General features: G+C 44.8%; 1 protein-coding gene across 4 annotated transcripts in view; it reads right to left on the bottom strand.

The window, feature by feature from the left end:
* ISM1 (isthmin 1) overlaps nt 1-13716 on the bottom strand; it is an 87235-nt gene that overhangs the window by 29461 nt on the left and 44058 nt on the right. Inside the window, exon 1 of one of the 4 annotated variants that reach the window (XM_029221894.1) lies at nt 13054-13230. The exons of the other annotated variants lie outside the window; for them this stretch is intronic. The gene's annotated coding sequence lies outside the window, so the exon portion shown is untranslated. Of the gene's footprint in view, nt 1-13053; nt 13231-13716 lie in introns of those variants that run through there. 4 annotated transcript variants of the gene reach the window in all.

Genomic DNA, 13716 nt, shown 5'->3' with positions numbered 1-13716 from the left:
TCCAACCATTTTTTTCATCCATCCACTCACTAACCTATTTAACTTTCATTCCTCCTTCCTTCAATTCTTTCATTCATCTACTCATCCATCCTTCCATCCATTTATCCGTCCATTCATCCACACAATCAACAAGTGTCAACCACATGCTAGGCACAGGAAAGCCATGAACAAGACAGGCACGGGTCCTATTCTCTTAGAGAGTATGTCTAGTTGGGGGGAATAAACAATAAATACACACATAAATAAGATCAGGTCAGAGAATGGTGATTGCTAAGAAGAAAAGGAAGAAGAAAATGAGATAGAGTGGTCAGGGCAACTTTAGATAGGTAGCTGGGGAAGACCTTCCTGAGAAGGTGACATCTGAAGTGAAACCTGAACACCTGTAATTATCTGGGGGAAGAACATTCTAGCAGAGGGAACAGCAAGTAAGACAGTCCTGAGGTAGGGATGGCTTGTCTCATTTGAGAAACACAGAGAAGGCCAGTGAGGCTGGGATGGAGTGAAGGAAGGGAGAACGACCCAAGATGGGGATGAAGCGGTGGAGACAGGCCAAGAAAAAGTGGCAGAAAGGCATCCTGAAATCGAATGTCTTTATCCCGGAAAGAAAGGTCCAAGTCTGTTGTTTTTCCAAACTAGCTGAAAATGTCCGTGTTTAGTTGTCACCAGGGGACATTTTTTCCAGTGACTGAAGCGTGTAGTAGTTGCTGGACTTCTTTCTCAGAGCAGCCCTTCTTCTGCTCTCACTCTTCCTGGACCTTCTTGTTGGATGTTTCCTCCATCCCTTCAGGGGCAGCATTTTCATGTTTACTGGTGGAGGGAGATGTGGAGATAGAATTTCGCCAGTGTTTGGGTCAGTGGTTAATGTTCTTGTTATTCTTGGGCGTGTTTGGGGGTTTTGGAGTGAATATTCCGGCACATTGCCTCCACACACACTCCCTGCCCCCTCTCACAGCAGCGTCTTTGACCCAGTCAAGGGGTTACACCTGGTATCAAAACACTCCCCAAGGTCAAGAATGGCCTGAGGATGAAACATGCAGTGGGTAATGATCTTATTAGAGAGCTGACCTGAGGGGATGGATTTTTCTCTCTTTGAACAGACATGGGGCTGTGAGGAATAAACTCACTTGTGCAGAGACCATGTGAATGTTCCCAGAGGCCAAGAAGAGGCTGAGCTAGAAAGAAGCATGTCTGCTGTCTCTTCCTTAACATGTGCAGTTACGGCAGGGGAAGCGGGCTGCTCTTCATCATGTCTTTGCTTGCCTTTCTCCTTTGCTCAGGAGATGTGGCCAGGGGCAGTGTCTTTGTTCACCTCTCCTGTCGCCTTTCTGCCATGTTTTCATCTCCTGGCACTTCCTCCTAGGGGGAGTTGCCCTGCCATCCCCAGGCATTGCTCAATGCAACAGAGGCCAAATGTATTATGCTGAGATTATATTATCCAGCACATAGAGAGAGAGAGACAGAGACAGAGACATGCTAATTCTTTCCTCAACGTAAGACCTCTCTATCATAGCCCAGGGGAAGATAACTGAATGCAACTGCTCCCTTGTTTTTCTCCCTGGATCCTCAACAATGTTAGTAAGGACAGTTGACTTCTCATGGAGAATTTATTGCACAGGGTTTGGGAATCTAAGTCTCAGAAGGGACCCAGGATTTGCTTGTCCATGGCTTGAGGGATCCCCTGCAAATCCAGCCCTCACTTCATTATAGCAACTGGGACATACTGTTTAACTCTGTTAAAGATGGAGCTCTTTTTACTTTTCCCTGTGATGAAGCACTCTTTCTACTATGAAAACTTATATTTTATTTTATATTTGGTACTTTTGTTTTTTGGCCACACCGCATGGCATGTGGGATCTTAGTTCCCCAACCAGGGATTGAACCCATGCCCCCTGCAGTGGAAGTGAAGAGTCCCAACCACTGGACTGCCAGGGAATTCCAGAAAAACTTGTATTTTAGAAGAAGAGATAGGAAAGGTATCTGTGCTGCTTATTTGGCATTTCACTTAGACGGCTGAAAAAACAAGGACTGAATATGATGGGTTTCTTGATCTGACTCTGGAATTTTTCCTGAGAGGAGATACACTACCCCAGAGTGATCCTGGCTTAGACAGGGACCAAGAAACCCCCTTAAACTCTCTGTGGCTCAATAATCCTCCATGTAAAACAAAGCAGACGATAAGGAGAATCCCATGCTGTCCCAGCAGGATGGTCAAGAGAACTCAGGGCGGGTTGTGACTATACTTGAAAAGAGAAATGTAGAGTTAGGGCAACTGGGCTGGACGATTCAGGCCTCAAGTGCCTCTGCCGCGAAGACGGGGGCTAAAGTACATTTTGGCTTGAATTATGCACACAGTTGTGGCATTTCTCCATCTTTCCCCAATCCTCATCCTCCCACCCCTCAAACAACATTTGGAAGATGAGAATGGGAATAATAAAAAATGCTAATCACGATCTCTGAATATCTGAATTATTCTTGCATTTTTACAAAAACATATTTATCTGGAAATCTTGGCTCCCTCGAAACCGTGGCATGCCCCCAGACTGTTCAGAAACTGGAAGCTCTACGGTAGGGGGAGGGTGCCTCACAGTGCATCATATGAAGTGAAGCTCCACTTTATTCAATCAATGACAAGATTCAGGGAGTAACCATTATTTTGGTAATCAAGAATTTAAATCTGGGGCGGGAGACAGTAGACAGGGTCTGCTAACGAGGCAGGAAAACACCTCTTCTTCATTCTTTCTCAAAGACCCACTGTACAGCTTCCTTGTAGAGGCCCCACTGGAGGTCATGGTTGATGCACCAAGCTCACTCACCAAGAGATCCACTTACTTATTCTAGCAGAGTAAAGATTCTCAGGAAGGGTGGATCTCAAAATGAAGATTTAAACAGTTTGTATGTTATTCAGAAAAGCAGACATTATTCTCTGAAGACGTGAGCTTTGGACAGTCCAGGGACTGAAGGAAAGAAATATCACCATTCTTTCCAAGGTGCTGCAGGATTCATTTTGTTTAAAGTCAAGTGACATGAGGGCATCTGTTCAGTTTGGGAAAATATTTCTTTACCCACAATGTGTCTTTGAGCTGACTTTCAATCTGTGACAGTGCTGCAGCTCCAGGAGCAACGTTCTCTCTAATCTGCGAGCTGTGACTACTAATAAAGAGAGATAGGAGAACTAAAGCTAGTTGGCGGTCTATACGCATGCAGTGTTCCACTGCCAAGGAAGGTGACCTGTGGTGGCCAAATTGTCCAGCTGCCGCTTAACGCTCCCCATCTTTGGGCATAGCTCCTGTCCCTCCACTGTTTTACAACTTATTCTTATTTAAAATAGGAGTAAAGTACTAATATTGTAAAGTGTTAACAGTAATAATAAAATCATAAGCTAGGCTCCATGCTCGTGCAGCCTGGAGTTTTGCCTTAGATGGCAGTATTATTGTGGCAGATACTGTAGTTTCCTCCCCCATATCCACTCCCCACTTTTTTTTTTTTTACTCAGTGTTTATTTCAGGTGGCAACGTGCCTGGCTAAAACTACATGTCCTAGCATCCACTGCAGCTAGGGATGACCACGTGACACGGTTCTACCCAATGAGATGTAAGTGGAAGGTGCCTGATGGTACTATTGGACAGAAGGCAGAGTCAGTTTGCCTTTTGCCTCTTTTCCGTCTTCCATTTTCTCCTGGCTGAAGTGTGGATAGTAGCATTGGAAGTGAAATGATGCCACTGGCAAGAGGCTGAAGATATACACCAAAGGTGGCTGAGTGGAAAGATAGAGGAACCGGGGTCCCTGATAGCATGGCAGAGCCTTCATACTAGTCCAGGAATGATGACCTCTGAACTTCTTGTACCCTTGATACAAGCAGTAGTATTGACAATACTGCAGCCCTAGTAGCAATGTTCCCTGTACGATTCTAATTTGAGAGCCGTGACTGCCAATAACAAGGGAAAAGCCCTGTTCAGCAAAGTGACTCAAGATTGGGTACCATCCCCAGCTGTAGGAAGTACCAAGAGGGCATATAGTGAACCATCACCGTGACCTTCACAATGGCAACCAGGTTATGGGTACTCAGCTCTGCTGCTAATTTTCATAATATCCTTTTCCAAATCTGCCCTCTACCCCCTTCTCTGTATACGTATAGAATCTTCTATTATTTCAGCATCTATACCTTACATTTCTCAAATCTATTACTCACTGGGTAATGTAATATTTCCTTTAATTTATCCAAAAATACTATCATTAAAGTTCAAGGACTTTGCCCTCAAAGGATCCAGAGATCCTTGGACAAATGGCTGATCCCAGAACTTGGGCAGGGAAGTCAAGGTGAGTTTGAGATATTTTGCTGTGTCAGAAAGCCAGGAAGACTTCAGTGATTAATGGGGTCCTCTTGAAAGAACACAGGATCCAGATTGAAGGGCCCACCCTGCACCAGGATTAGACAGTTTGGGCGTTAAAACAAAAAGGTTGTTGTTGATTGCCATACATTGCATCTATGACATTCCATGAGCCTATGATGATACTCATAAAAGAGAGGAAGCCAGAAAAACCATCACCCCCATTCGAGGTAGGGATTATAAAACTCCTTACTTTGAACATTTGTATTAAAAAGAAGTAGAGTTTTGTCTAAGGAAATAAAGTTTGAACTGAGATTGAAAAACACAGGTAAAATGAAGCCCGTGAAGCAGGTGAAGAGGACGGGGCAGAGGGGGAGATGGGCCAGGGAGCACTGCGATCCTGGCAAAGGATACGGTGGGTGCAGGCTCCCTGAGGCCTCCCACGGCCTGGCGCAGAGGCCCAAAGGCTATCAGAGCTGGAATGGGGTGGGTGTTAGGCTCAGTGCCAGTCTGCTGTCTTAGTAAGCGATCACTGAGTAAATAATAAAAGTGCTAGGCCCAAACCCAGACGTCTGGACCCACCAGCCTTCGGTCTGAAAGCTTTCTACCCTACTGTGCTGTGAGTTTTCCGTTAGGTCCCCACTCCCCCACTGGCATTCTCTGGGTCGTCTGGAGTCTTGCTAAGCTTTATGTGTGGGGATCGCCCCCCTGGCTCTCATCGGCTGGCCCTGGATGCCCCTGGGAAAGCTCTGTGAAGATGTGCTGAGAAGAGAAAACCTCTCATCGGCAGACCAGGTACAGTTTCTAAGATAACAAGCCCAGGCACTTTGTCATTCATGTCCTTTCTCCCCAGGACATCCCTGGCCCAAGACCAAGGATGCCCAGCAAACGCCCTTAGCCCCTGCGGCGTGGACTCGCTCATTTTGGCTGTCCTTGTGACCAAGGTGGATCACCACGGCCACATCAAGGTCAGCATGGTCACAGTGGACAGAGTTGCCAGCTGGTCATTTGACATAGGAGCGAGCGAGAGAGGGAGGGGTTCTTTGGAGAACCAAGTCACAGGGGAAATTAGGGCGATCAGCTCGAGGGGGACAATCAAGGTGTGAAAACGGGCGATGGGTCCACCTTTGGAAGAAGCGTGCTAAGCATCATTGTCCCAAGTCTGCAGCCAGCCACCTGCCCTGTTCCACAAACATCAACCAAAGGCTGGAGCATGAAAAACTGGGCTAATGTGACCACTTCCAGAACCTCCAGGAGAGGCACAAGCTGGTACCAAATTGTGGCTGGCTTGGACAGTTTTAGTGCTTTTTTTTTTTTTAAGGCTGTGGTAACTATTCCCAGATTAACACAACCAGGCAGACTTCTTGGAGGCAGATGGGATGGCAGATTTCTGGAGGGCAAAGAACAGGCCGTATCTACAATCTCAAACCCCACACCCTCCAATTCCACAAGCTCGGGGGGCACCCAATAAGTACTAGTTGATGATAATGATGGCCACGGGCCTAGTTAGATTTTGTTTTAATTAGGCTCAGGCTACAGGCCTCATTACCCCTAATGTGGCTTTTATGTGGGATTCTAAAGAAAAAAAAAATCCAAGACTCTTATATTGAAGATATTAAAGAAGATATTATTAGCAATGCTTTTGGTCTCATAGACTTTGAACAACAAACAACAAAGATTATAATTAACGTCACTGCAGCCTCTCTCCTTAAAATATATTAACAATATAGCTAATTAGCAATATGTCCTCATTTGGGGCTGGACATCTGCATATTATTATCGACAATGCTTGTTTCCTTTTTCCAGATTAAAGGCAGCCATGCTGCACCCAGGCATATGGCCACACTCCTTCCACATTAAAACACTCCATATTCTTCTCCCCACGATAAACACACTCGGGGCTTTATCTGTGTTGGGCATCGATTTTTGTCTGGAATATTTCCACACGTCTAAAAATAAGTTCAAGAATGCCATGGGTGGTATTTCAAAGGGAAGAGCAAAAATTTCCCTGTTTGGGGAGAAAAAAAGAATAAAAGGGTACTCTGATTATCTTTACACATGACTAGGGAGCAAGCGCTCCCAGGAAGAGAAAACCAGGAGAGTGAACAACGTGAATTTCAGACGGGAAAACCTGCTTTCTCAGGGGGTGCGCTCGTTCTTAGGGCTTGGGAAGATGGCAGAGAGATGGTGATCACAGGAACGGAAGCAGAGGTGGCGGAGGCTTGTTCAGTGCAGTGTCGGAGAGGAGGAACCAGGATCCATGGGGAGGTCCTCGCACTGTTGAACACACCGATGGTGAGGTCAGCCACCTTCTTTTCTCTCTAGCGGTGTGTGATGGTAATCACACCCCTTCAGGCAGCAGGAACAAATACACGTGGCTCTATTTTATGGCAAGCATGAACATGCAATGCCCCTTTGCAGGAAAGTACAAATTCCTGGCCGAGGGAAGTGGCCAGAACTGTGCTTCAATCTTTGCTGTCGGATCCTGAAGACAATCCTGGCAGCTAGTGACATAGGCACATCGTGTTTCAAGAATGCAGGAGTGTTTCATCTTGGTTGGGAATGGAGCCCTCTGTTGAAAGTCTGACTAATAGCTGAGGAATCTTCTGTTATGGGGGCAGAATGTATCAGAAGGCTGTTTACTCTAGGGCTTGGGAGTGACCTTGCTTATGATCTCAGGCGATGCTTTGGAAGGAATGAAGAATGGCCGACTCCTTGCACTTGGGCAGGGAGCTGGCTCCACAGGGGAAGGGGCCGCTGGTGTGGGTCTCCCACCCCTGTGTTTCCTTCTTGATTGAAGTCTCTTGGGGCCGGCTGACAAAATGGAAGTCAACGCCCCACTAGCTCGTCTCCGATACTTCTGTAAACAGCTTTGATCTTGAAAATGTGCGGATTATTGGTGATTTTTCAAGTTGTACTTTCTCCACTGCTGGCAAAGAAAACAGAGTGAGAACCACCCGGGCCCCATTTCCTTTATGTCCTGTTAGGCTAAAGAATGAACAGAAATGAGACGCAAATTATTTTTTTAAGTCTAAGAAAACATGTGAGAAGTAGAGTCCAAGGCTGGAAAGCCAATTTGGCTAAAGAAACCTTCAGCCATCATCTAAACCATCTCTGCCAACGGAGGGGGATGGAGAAATGGTATTTTCCGGACTCCTTCTCCGGGCAAATGGTGGAACTGCCTAGAAGGGACGCTTGTATAAGTTCTCTTGGGGTGTGAGACAAACCTGCTCCCCAGTAAGCTGAGGGAAGATTTTGTCTGCTGAGAGGGGTATTTGAATTTGAGGGCGGCACTAACTTGCTCAAGGCTATAAAGAACAGGTCAAGTGTGGCCACCAGGGGGCTTCAGCCACGTGGAGCTCAGCCTCCCCTCTAAGTCAAACTTTGAGCAAATATTGAATGAGTGTGGAGTACTGTGGATTTTTCAAATTGTGCTTTCTCCATATCTGGGAAGTAAACAGAGCGGTAGCTATCCAGATCCTTTTCTGGAGCCCAGTTTGAAGAGGTACCAAATTATTAGCGTGCCTAAATGGCCCAACTATCTAAGTCCTCCCTTGACCAGAGGGAGAGTGTCAAACAGGACAAGGAAACCCCGGAGGTGAATGCCCCCTGCAGTGATTCTGCGCCTCCCCACATGGCCTGGGGGACACCCAAGGCCAAGGCAAGGCTGGTGTCCGCTGTCCCAAGGCAGAACCTGGAAGGCAAGTTGAAGGGCAAAGACTGGCAGAGTTCAGGCTGGCCTGGGTGGGGGGTGGTGGCCTTGGGGACCCTTGCCCAGCTTATTGTTTTAATTAAGAGGATGGATTTCTCTCAACACGCAAAGTTAAGACCCATCACTGAAACCTACCACAAATCTTTCTGCTCCAAGTACCTCTAAACTAGGTTTTAAAGGGAACTGGACCTTAACCTTGGAATCCTAGAGAAGGGCTCATGGTGTTGAGGAAGGGTCCTAGGCTAGGAGGTATGAGGCCCGGTCTACGTCTCAGCATTGCCCCTACCTAGCTTTATAAGCTTAGGCTTTATAAGCTACCTAGCTTTATAAGCATTGCCCCTACCTAGCTCTATAAGCTTTGCACCTAGATTGGTAGGGTTTGCAAAAACGTCTTCTTTCTGTAAATATCTATGCATTGGGTAGTTGTCTCCTACACTGCCTTTGCATCTGGTCATGTGACTTACTTTGGCTGTTGGATAAGCAGAGATAAGTGTGTCTTAGAGCTTGCCTTTTTTTTTTTTATTTTTTTTTTTATTGCTCTTTGCAATCTCAAGGCCTGGGCTAGCCTGTGGGATGAGGACAGACATGTGGAACAGAGACGACCTACCCCAGACTGAACAGCCTGCCAATGACCAATCACTCAAATGGAGACCATCCTAGACCATCTGGACCCAGCTGAGCCGGTCCAGACTAGGAAAGCCACCCAGCTGACCCATGGAATCGTGAGAAATGATCAACATTGGTGGTTTTAAGCTAATGAATTCAGAGTGGTTTGTTACATGGCAAAAGCTAACTGATATCAGTTAGCAAAAGCTAACTGATAACAGGACTTCAGTTATTTCTTCTGTAAAATGGGTGTGGCGACGTAGGATGGGAACTAGAGAAAACCTCTCAATCCATCTAGCTCTGACTTCCTAGGAATGGAAGCCTCAAGAGACACTTGTCCTGGAGAAAGTGTTTTCTAACAATTAAAGAAAAAAACCTGATACCAAATGCTAAAAACATCAAACTGAGAGTGGAGAAATTAAACAAAAATGTGATGGTTCTAAATGCATGAAGTGCAAATACTATCTTCAATGTCGAGCACGCTTCCTTCTTTCTCCCATCCTTCTACCTGCTGACTCAAAGCTGGGTCAAATCTGTTGGAAAACATCCCTCTGCCTACTGCTTCCATCATTTACATGTGCTGCTCTGTTAACAGCTCCAAGGTCAGTGTTTCAAAGATTCGGAGCTGAGACTTAACAATTCTCCCTCACACTTTCATGATGCACCTGTATGGCTTTGTTGGCTCTCAGAAACTAGTAATGCTCATTTATTAGGGAAACCCTACTGACACTATAAAACAATAATAGAGCCATCATAGAGCAGCTATAGCCTGGGGTGAAGAGAAAGCGGTACACCACCAGGCCCGGTTCCCTTTCCCACCTGTCCGCACAGATTGTTCTTATTTGGACTCCTGTCTGTTCTCCTCCAGGGAAACTGTTTGATCCCTGCTTGGAAAGCTGGCAGCTGATGTGATTGTGGGCCCTGGACTTAGCTTGGCTAATCTTTCTCTATAAATGGATGGAGTTTTGTTCTGTTTATAGATTCACTCAACAAACACTTTCTGGGCATCTACGGCTTGGCCAAAAAGTTCCTTCGGTTTTAAAGTAAAAATAAAAGACACGTTCTTCATTTTCACCAAGGACATTATTGAACAACGTATTCACTGTTTTGTTCCACTACCTTCTGCCATTTTTCAGGCAACTTCATAATTCCATCTTCCCAAAACTTTTTATCTTTTTGAGCAAAGAACTGTTCCAGTTGCCTTTTACAGTCTTCCAGGTAATTGAAATTTTTTCCATTAAAAGAATTTTGTAAAGACCTAAATAAATGTAAACTGAAGGTGCAATGTCTGGTGAATATGGCGGATGAATCAGAACTTCCCAGCCAAGCTGTAACAGTTTTTGCCTGGTCATCAAAGAAACATGCGGTCTTGCGTTATCCTAATGGAAGATTATGTGTTTTCTGTTGACTAATTCCGGACGCTTTTCATCAAGTGCTGCTTTCAGTTGGTCTAATTGGAAGCAGTACTTGTTGGAATTAATCGTTTGGTTTTCTGGAAGGAGCTCATAATAGAGGACTTCCTTCCAATCCCACCATATACACAACATCATCTTCTTTGGCTGAAGACCAGTCTTTGGTGTGGTTGGTGGCGGTTCATTTCGCTTGCCCCACGATCTCTTCCATTCCACATTATTGTACAGCATCCACTTTTCATCTCCTGTCACAATTTGTTTTAAAAATGGAACGTTTTCGTTATGTTTCAGTAGAGAATTCCATGCGGAAATACGGTCAAGAAGGTTTTTTTCGCTTAACTTATGGAACCCAAACATCAAAGCGATGAACATAACCAAGCTGGTGCAAATGATTTTTAATGCTTGATTTGGATATTTGGAGTATGTCGGCTATCTCCCGCGTGGTGTAACGTTGATTGTTCTCAATTAATGTCTCGATTTGATCTCTACCAACTTCCAACCATGGAGCCTCGTCCAGCGGGAAATCTCTAGCACGAAACTTCGCAAACCACTTTTGACATGTTTGATCAGTCACAGGACCTTCTCCATACACTGCACAAATCTTTTTTTGTGTTTCAGTTGCGTTTTTACCTTTCTTGAAATAATAAAGCATAATATGCCGAAAATGTTGCTTTTTTTTCCATCTTCAATACGAAAATGGCTACACAAAAATTCACCACTTCTGATAAGTTTTTTTTAAATGCACGCTAATATGACAGCTGTCATAATACAATGTAACAAAATTGTTTCGAATGAAGTTAAAGACAACTAAACGGTACCAGAGCCATCTTACAGAAAAAACCAAACGGATGTTTTGACCAACACAACACTTTGTGCCAGGTGCCTTGCTGGGATGAGACAGTCAACAGCATATACCTTGTTAAGAGAAATGATCCAAAACTTGGAAATAAAGCAAAAGGATGATTGCAAGTTGATTAGTTCATAGCAGGACATAGTATGACAGGACTGTCCTACTTTTCTAGGAGAATGGACCTTTGTTTCACTTATTATTTACTATTGCTTAGGGCCTAGGGTAAAAGTTACATGCTAACTTGGTGATTTTCACCCTGTAGAAATATAAAATTTTTTTTTGGTCTGGTAGAAAAAATAACTCATTAAAAGTTCTCATCACAAGGGAAAAAAATTGAAAGTATGCGAGGTGATGGATGTTAACTAAACGTACTGCGCTCATCACTCAAAATATATCATATATCAAATCATTATGTTGTACACCTGGAACTTATGCAATGTTATATGTCAATTATATTTCAATAAAACTGGGAGAAAAAGAAACAATAACTCAAAGCTTACTGTTTTATTGCCCTATAGGACATTAACCAGTTTTGCTTCTAACTTGCAAATTTACTTTGTCATGATTTTCCCCACAAATTTTATAAATATCTGTCCCTCACATGCTCTGAACTAGAATTAGCATGTCCCTAGTTCCCTCACTAATTAGTTAAATAAGGCTTTGACATGTATTCATTTTATATGAGACATTTTTAACATTATGAAAATCATATTTGGAGAAGGTTTTGTCTTGAAGGACTTCAGACTCCAGTGGGGAAGTTAAGAAATGCTTACATATAAAATGCCAGGTAGAAAGTGAGAAATTCTCTAGGAGTGAAAGAGTTCAGCGTCAGGAAGTGAAATTATCCATACTTCTAATTATGATTCCACAACTCACCATCTATTGAATCTTTAACAATCACCACATATTCTTCTTTCATTTTCTCTAAAAGACCTGTATCTATCAATAGATACCGGTCCAATGTAATAACAAGCTGAAATAAGTATGGAGAAGAACGGTTTGTGAGCAGGACTTTTTGTGGGGTTCTTTTACTGGGGAGGGCAGAAGGCCAAGTGTCAGATGGCAGAGGGCACACCCCCCCCCACTTTCAACCATTTTATTACCTCCCTTCCCCCATACAATTTCCTACTCTGACCTTAGAGAAACAAAGCACCTACTAGTTTTTTTCTCAACAAAGATCATTCTTCCACTAGAACTCAGCTGAGCTTCAAGGAAAGAGAAGAGCAAGTTTCTCAGGGGCTTTCTTTTGGGGATGGTCATGAAAGGCGGGGTATGATAGAGCATGTACTTACATGTTACTACTCTCCCCAGGATAAACATCACAGTACTAGGGTGTATCCATCTGAATCTGGGCAGCAAATGGATGGCACTGAGGTATGTATGGGTGACCAAGGGAGCTTAATGAAGGAACAATTGACAGATGTCTGGACAAAGAGGCTGGGAACCACCAAAGATGCTACAGTATGGCCAGGAAAGCCAGGGAGATCTTACACTCCCAGGCCTGAAGAGGCAAGGAAAGGGAGACGTTACTGTTCCCCAAAGGGAGAGAGAGGTGTGGCTGTGTGTGTGTGTGCATACACATGCACATTGGGGCCTTACTAAATACTGCAACCTCCCTCTCCTCTTCCTCTCCTCTCTTGCCACCTTTACCATTGGCCAAGTCCAAACAGAAGCTCAAGAGTAAGGGAGCCCATTGGTGGGACACATTCCGATCACACATCTGAGGCACAAGGTAGGATGGAGAAGGGTGAAAGGTGGATCTAGAGAGGTGAATGGAAGATACTGAGCACACAGGACATGTCTGGGAGGAACCGCACTATCACCCAGGCCAGGCACTGGAAGTTTAATCTTCACAACATCCCTTTGAAGGAGACATGAGCACCCGTGTTCCAGGGAGAAGGAAACTGAATCCCAGAGGCCCCTGGATGGCAAGTAGGCACCATAGCCCCGTTCCTTCCACTGCACGGTGCTGTCCTAATTTCTCTCCTGGGGGTGTTATTTAGAGTAAAAGGATCTGCAGCCCCCTTGGAGTTCCCATCTTCCCCCAGCTGCAGCCCTCGCCCAGGTAACAGGTCCAAGAGGCCTGGTTCAGGCACACTGGCCTGCAGTGCACTGTTGATTTAATCCTCAACTCTGCTCCCCTACCTTGTTTGGTAGGGGGGTCCTGGCCGCATTTTCTTAGGAAAACTCCTACGTAGATACCAGTCCAGCCCAAAGCTGCTTGGCTTGTGCAGGCTGATGACATCGCAGGTCCAGTTAGTGCTGGTCAACAAAAACGGTTGGTATAATGAGGCCGAATTACAATAATGGCAGCAAACTCGTGATGGAAGAAGACAGGAATGAAATGGCACATAGCACTTCATGCAAACATTATGGGAGTTATTTCGGTGGGCCAGAGAATGGAGAAAGTAGGTCACAAAGAGCCAGGTTCCAAACTATCGCTTTGGTTATTAGCTTTTGGGGTCATCACATTCCTCCTGAGATTTGCTAAGCATTTGGGGTGAACTTTGAAAGTGACAGGGACCCAAATGGCCATCCACAGTAGAATGTATAAGGAAGGTGTATGCATACAATAGTTATAGAATGAAATATTATCAATGAAGCTCTCAAATGAAAGGTTGAACAATCCAGATAAAACATATGATTCTATTTATACAAAGTTCAGAAGCAGGTAAAACTAACCAATGTCGTTAGGAGTCAGGACAGTGGTGACCCTGGGGTGCTGGTGACCAGAGGGGAGCCCGGGGAGGGGGATGTCTGGGAGGAGTAGCCATATTCTGTTTCTTGATCTGGCAGCTGGTTACACGA

The sequence above is a fragment of the Monodon monoceros genome, unplaced genomic scaffold (genome assembly GCF_005190385.1).
Source record: "Monodon monoceros isolate NGI ecotype Baffin Bay Population unplaced genomic scaffold, NGI_Narwhal_1 Super_Scaffold_13, whole genome shotgun sequence".
NCBI classification, from domain to species: domain Eukaryota; kingdom Metazoa; phylum Chordata; class Mammalia; order Artiodactyla; family Monodontidae; genus Monodon; species Monodon monoceros.
Note: the sequence above shows the minus strand (reverse complement) of the source record. Positions and strands in the feature narration are given on the sequence as shown.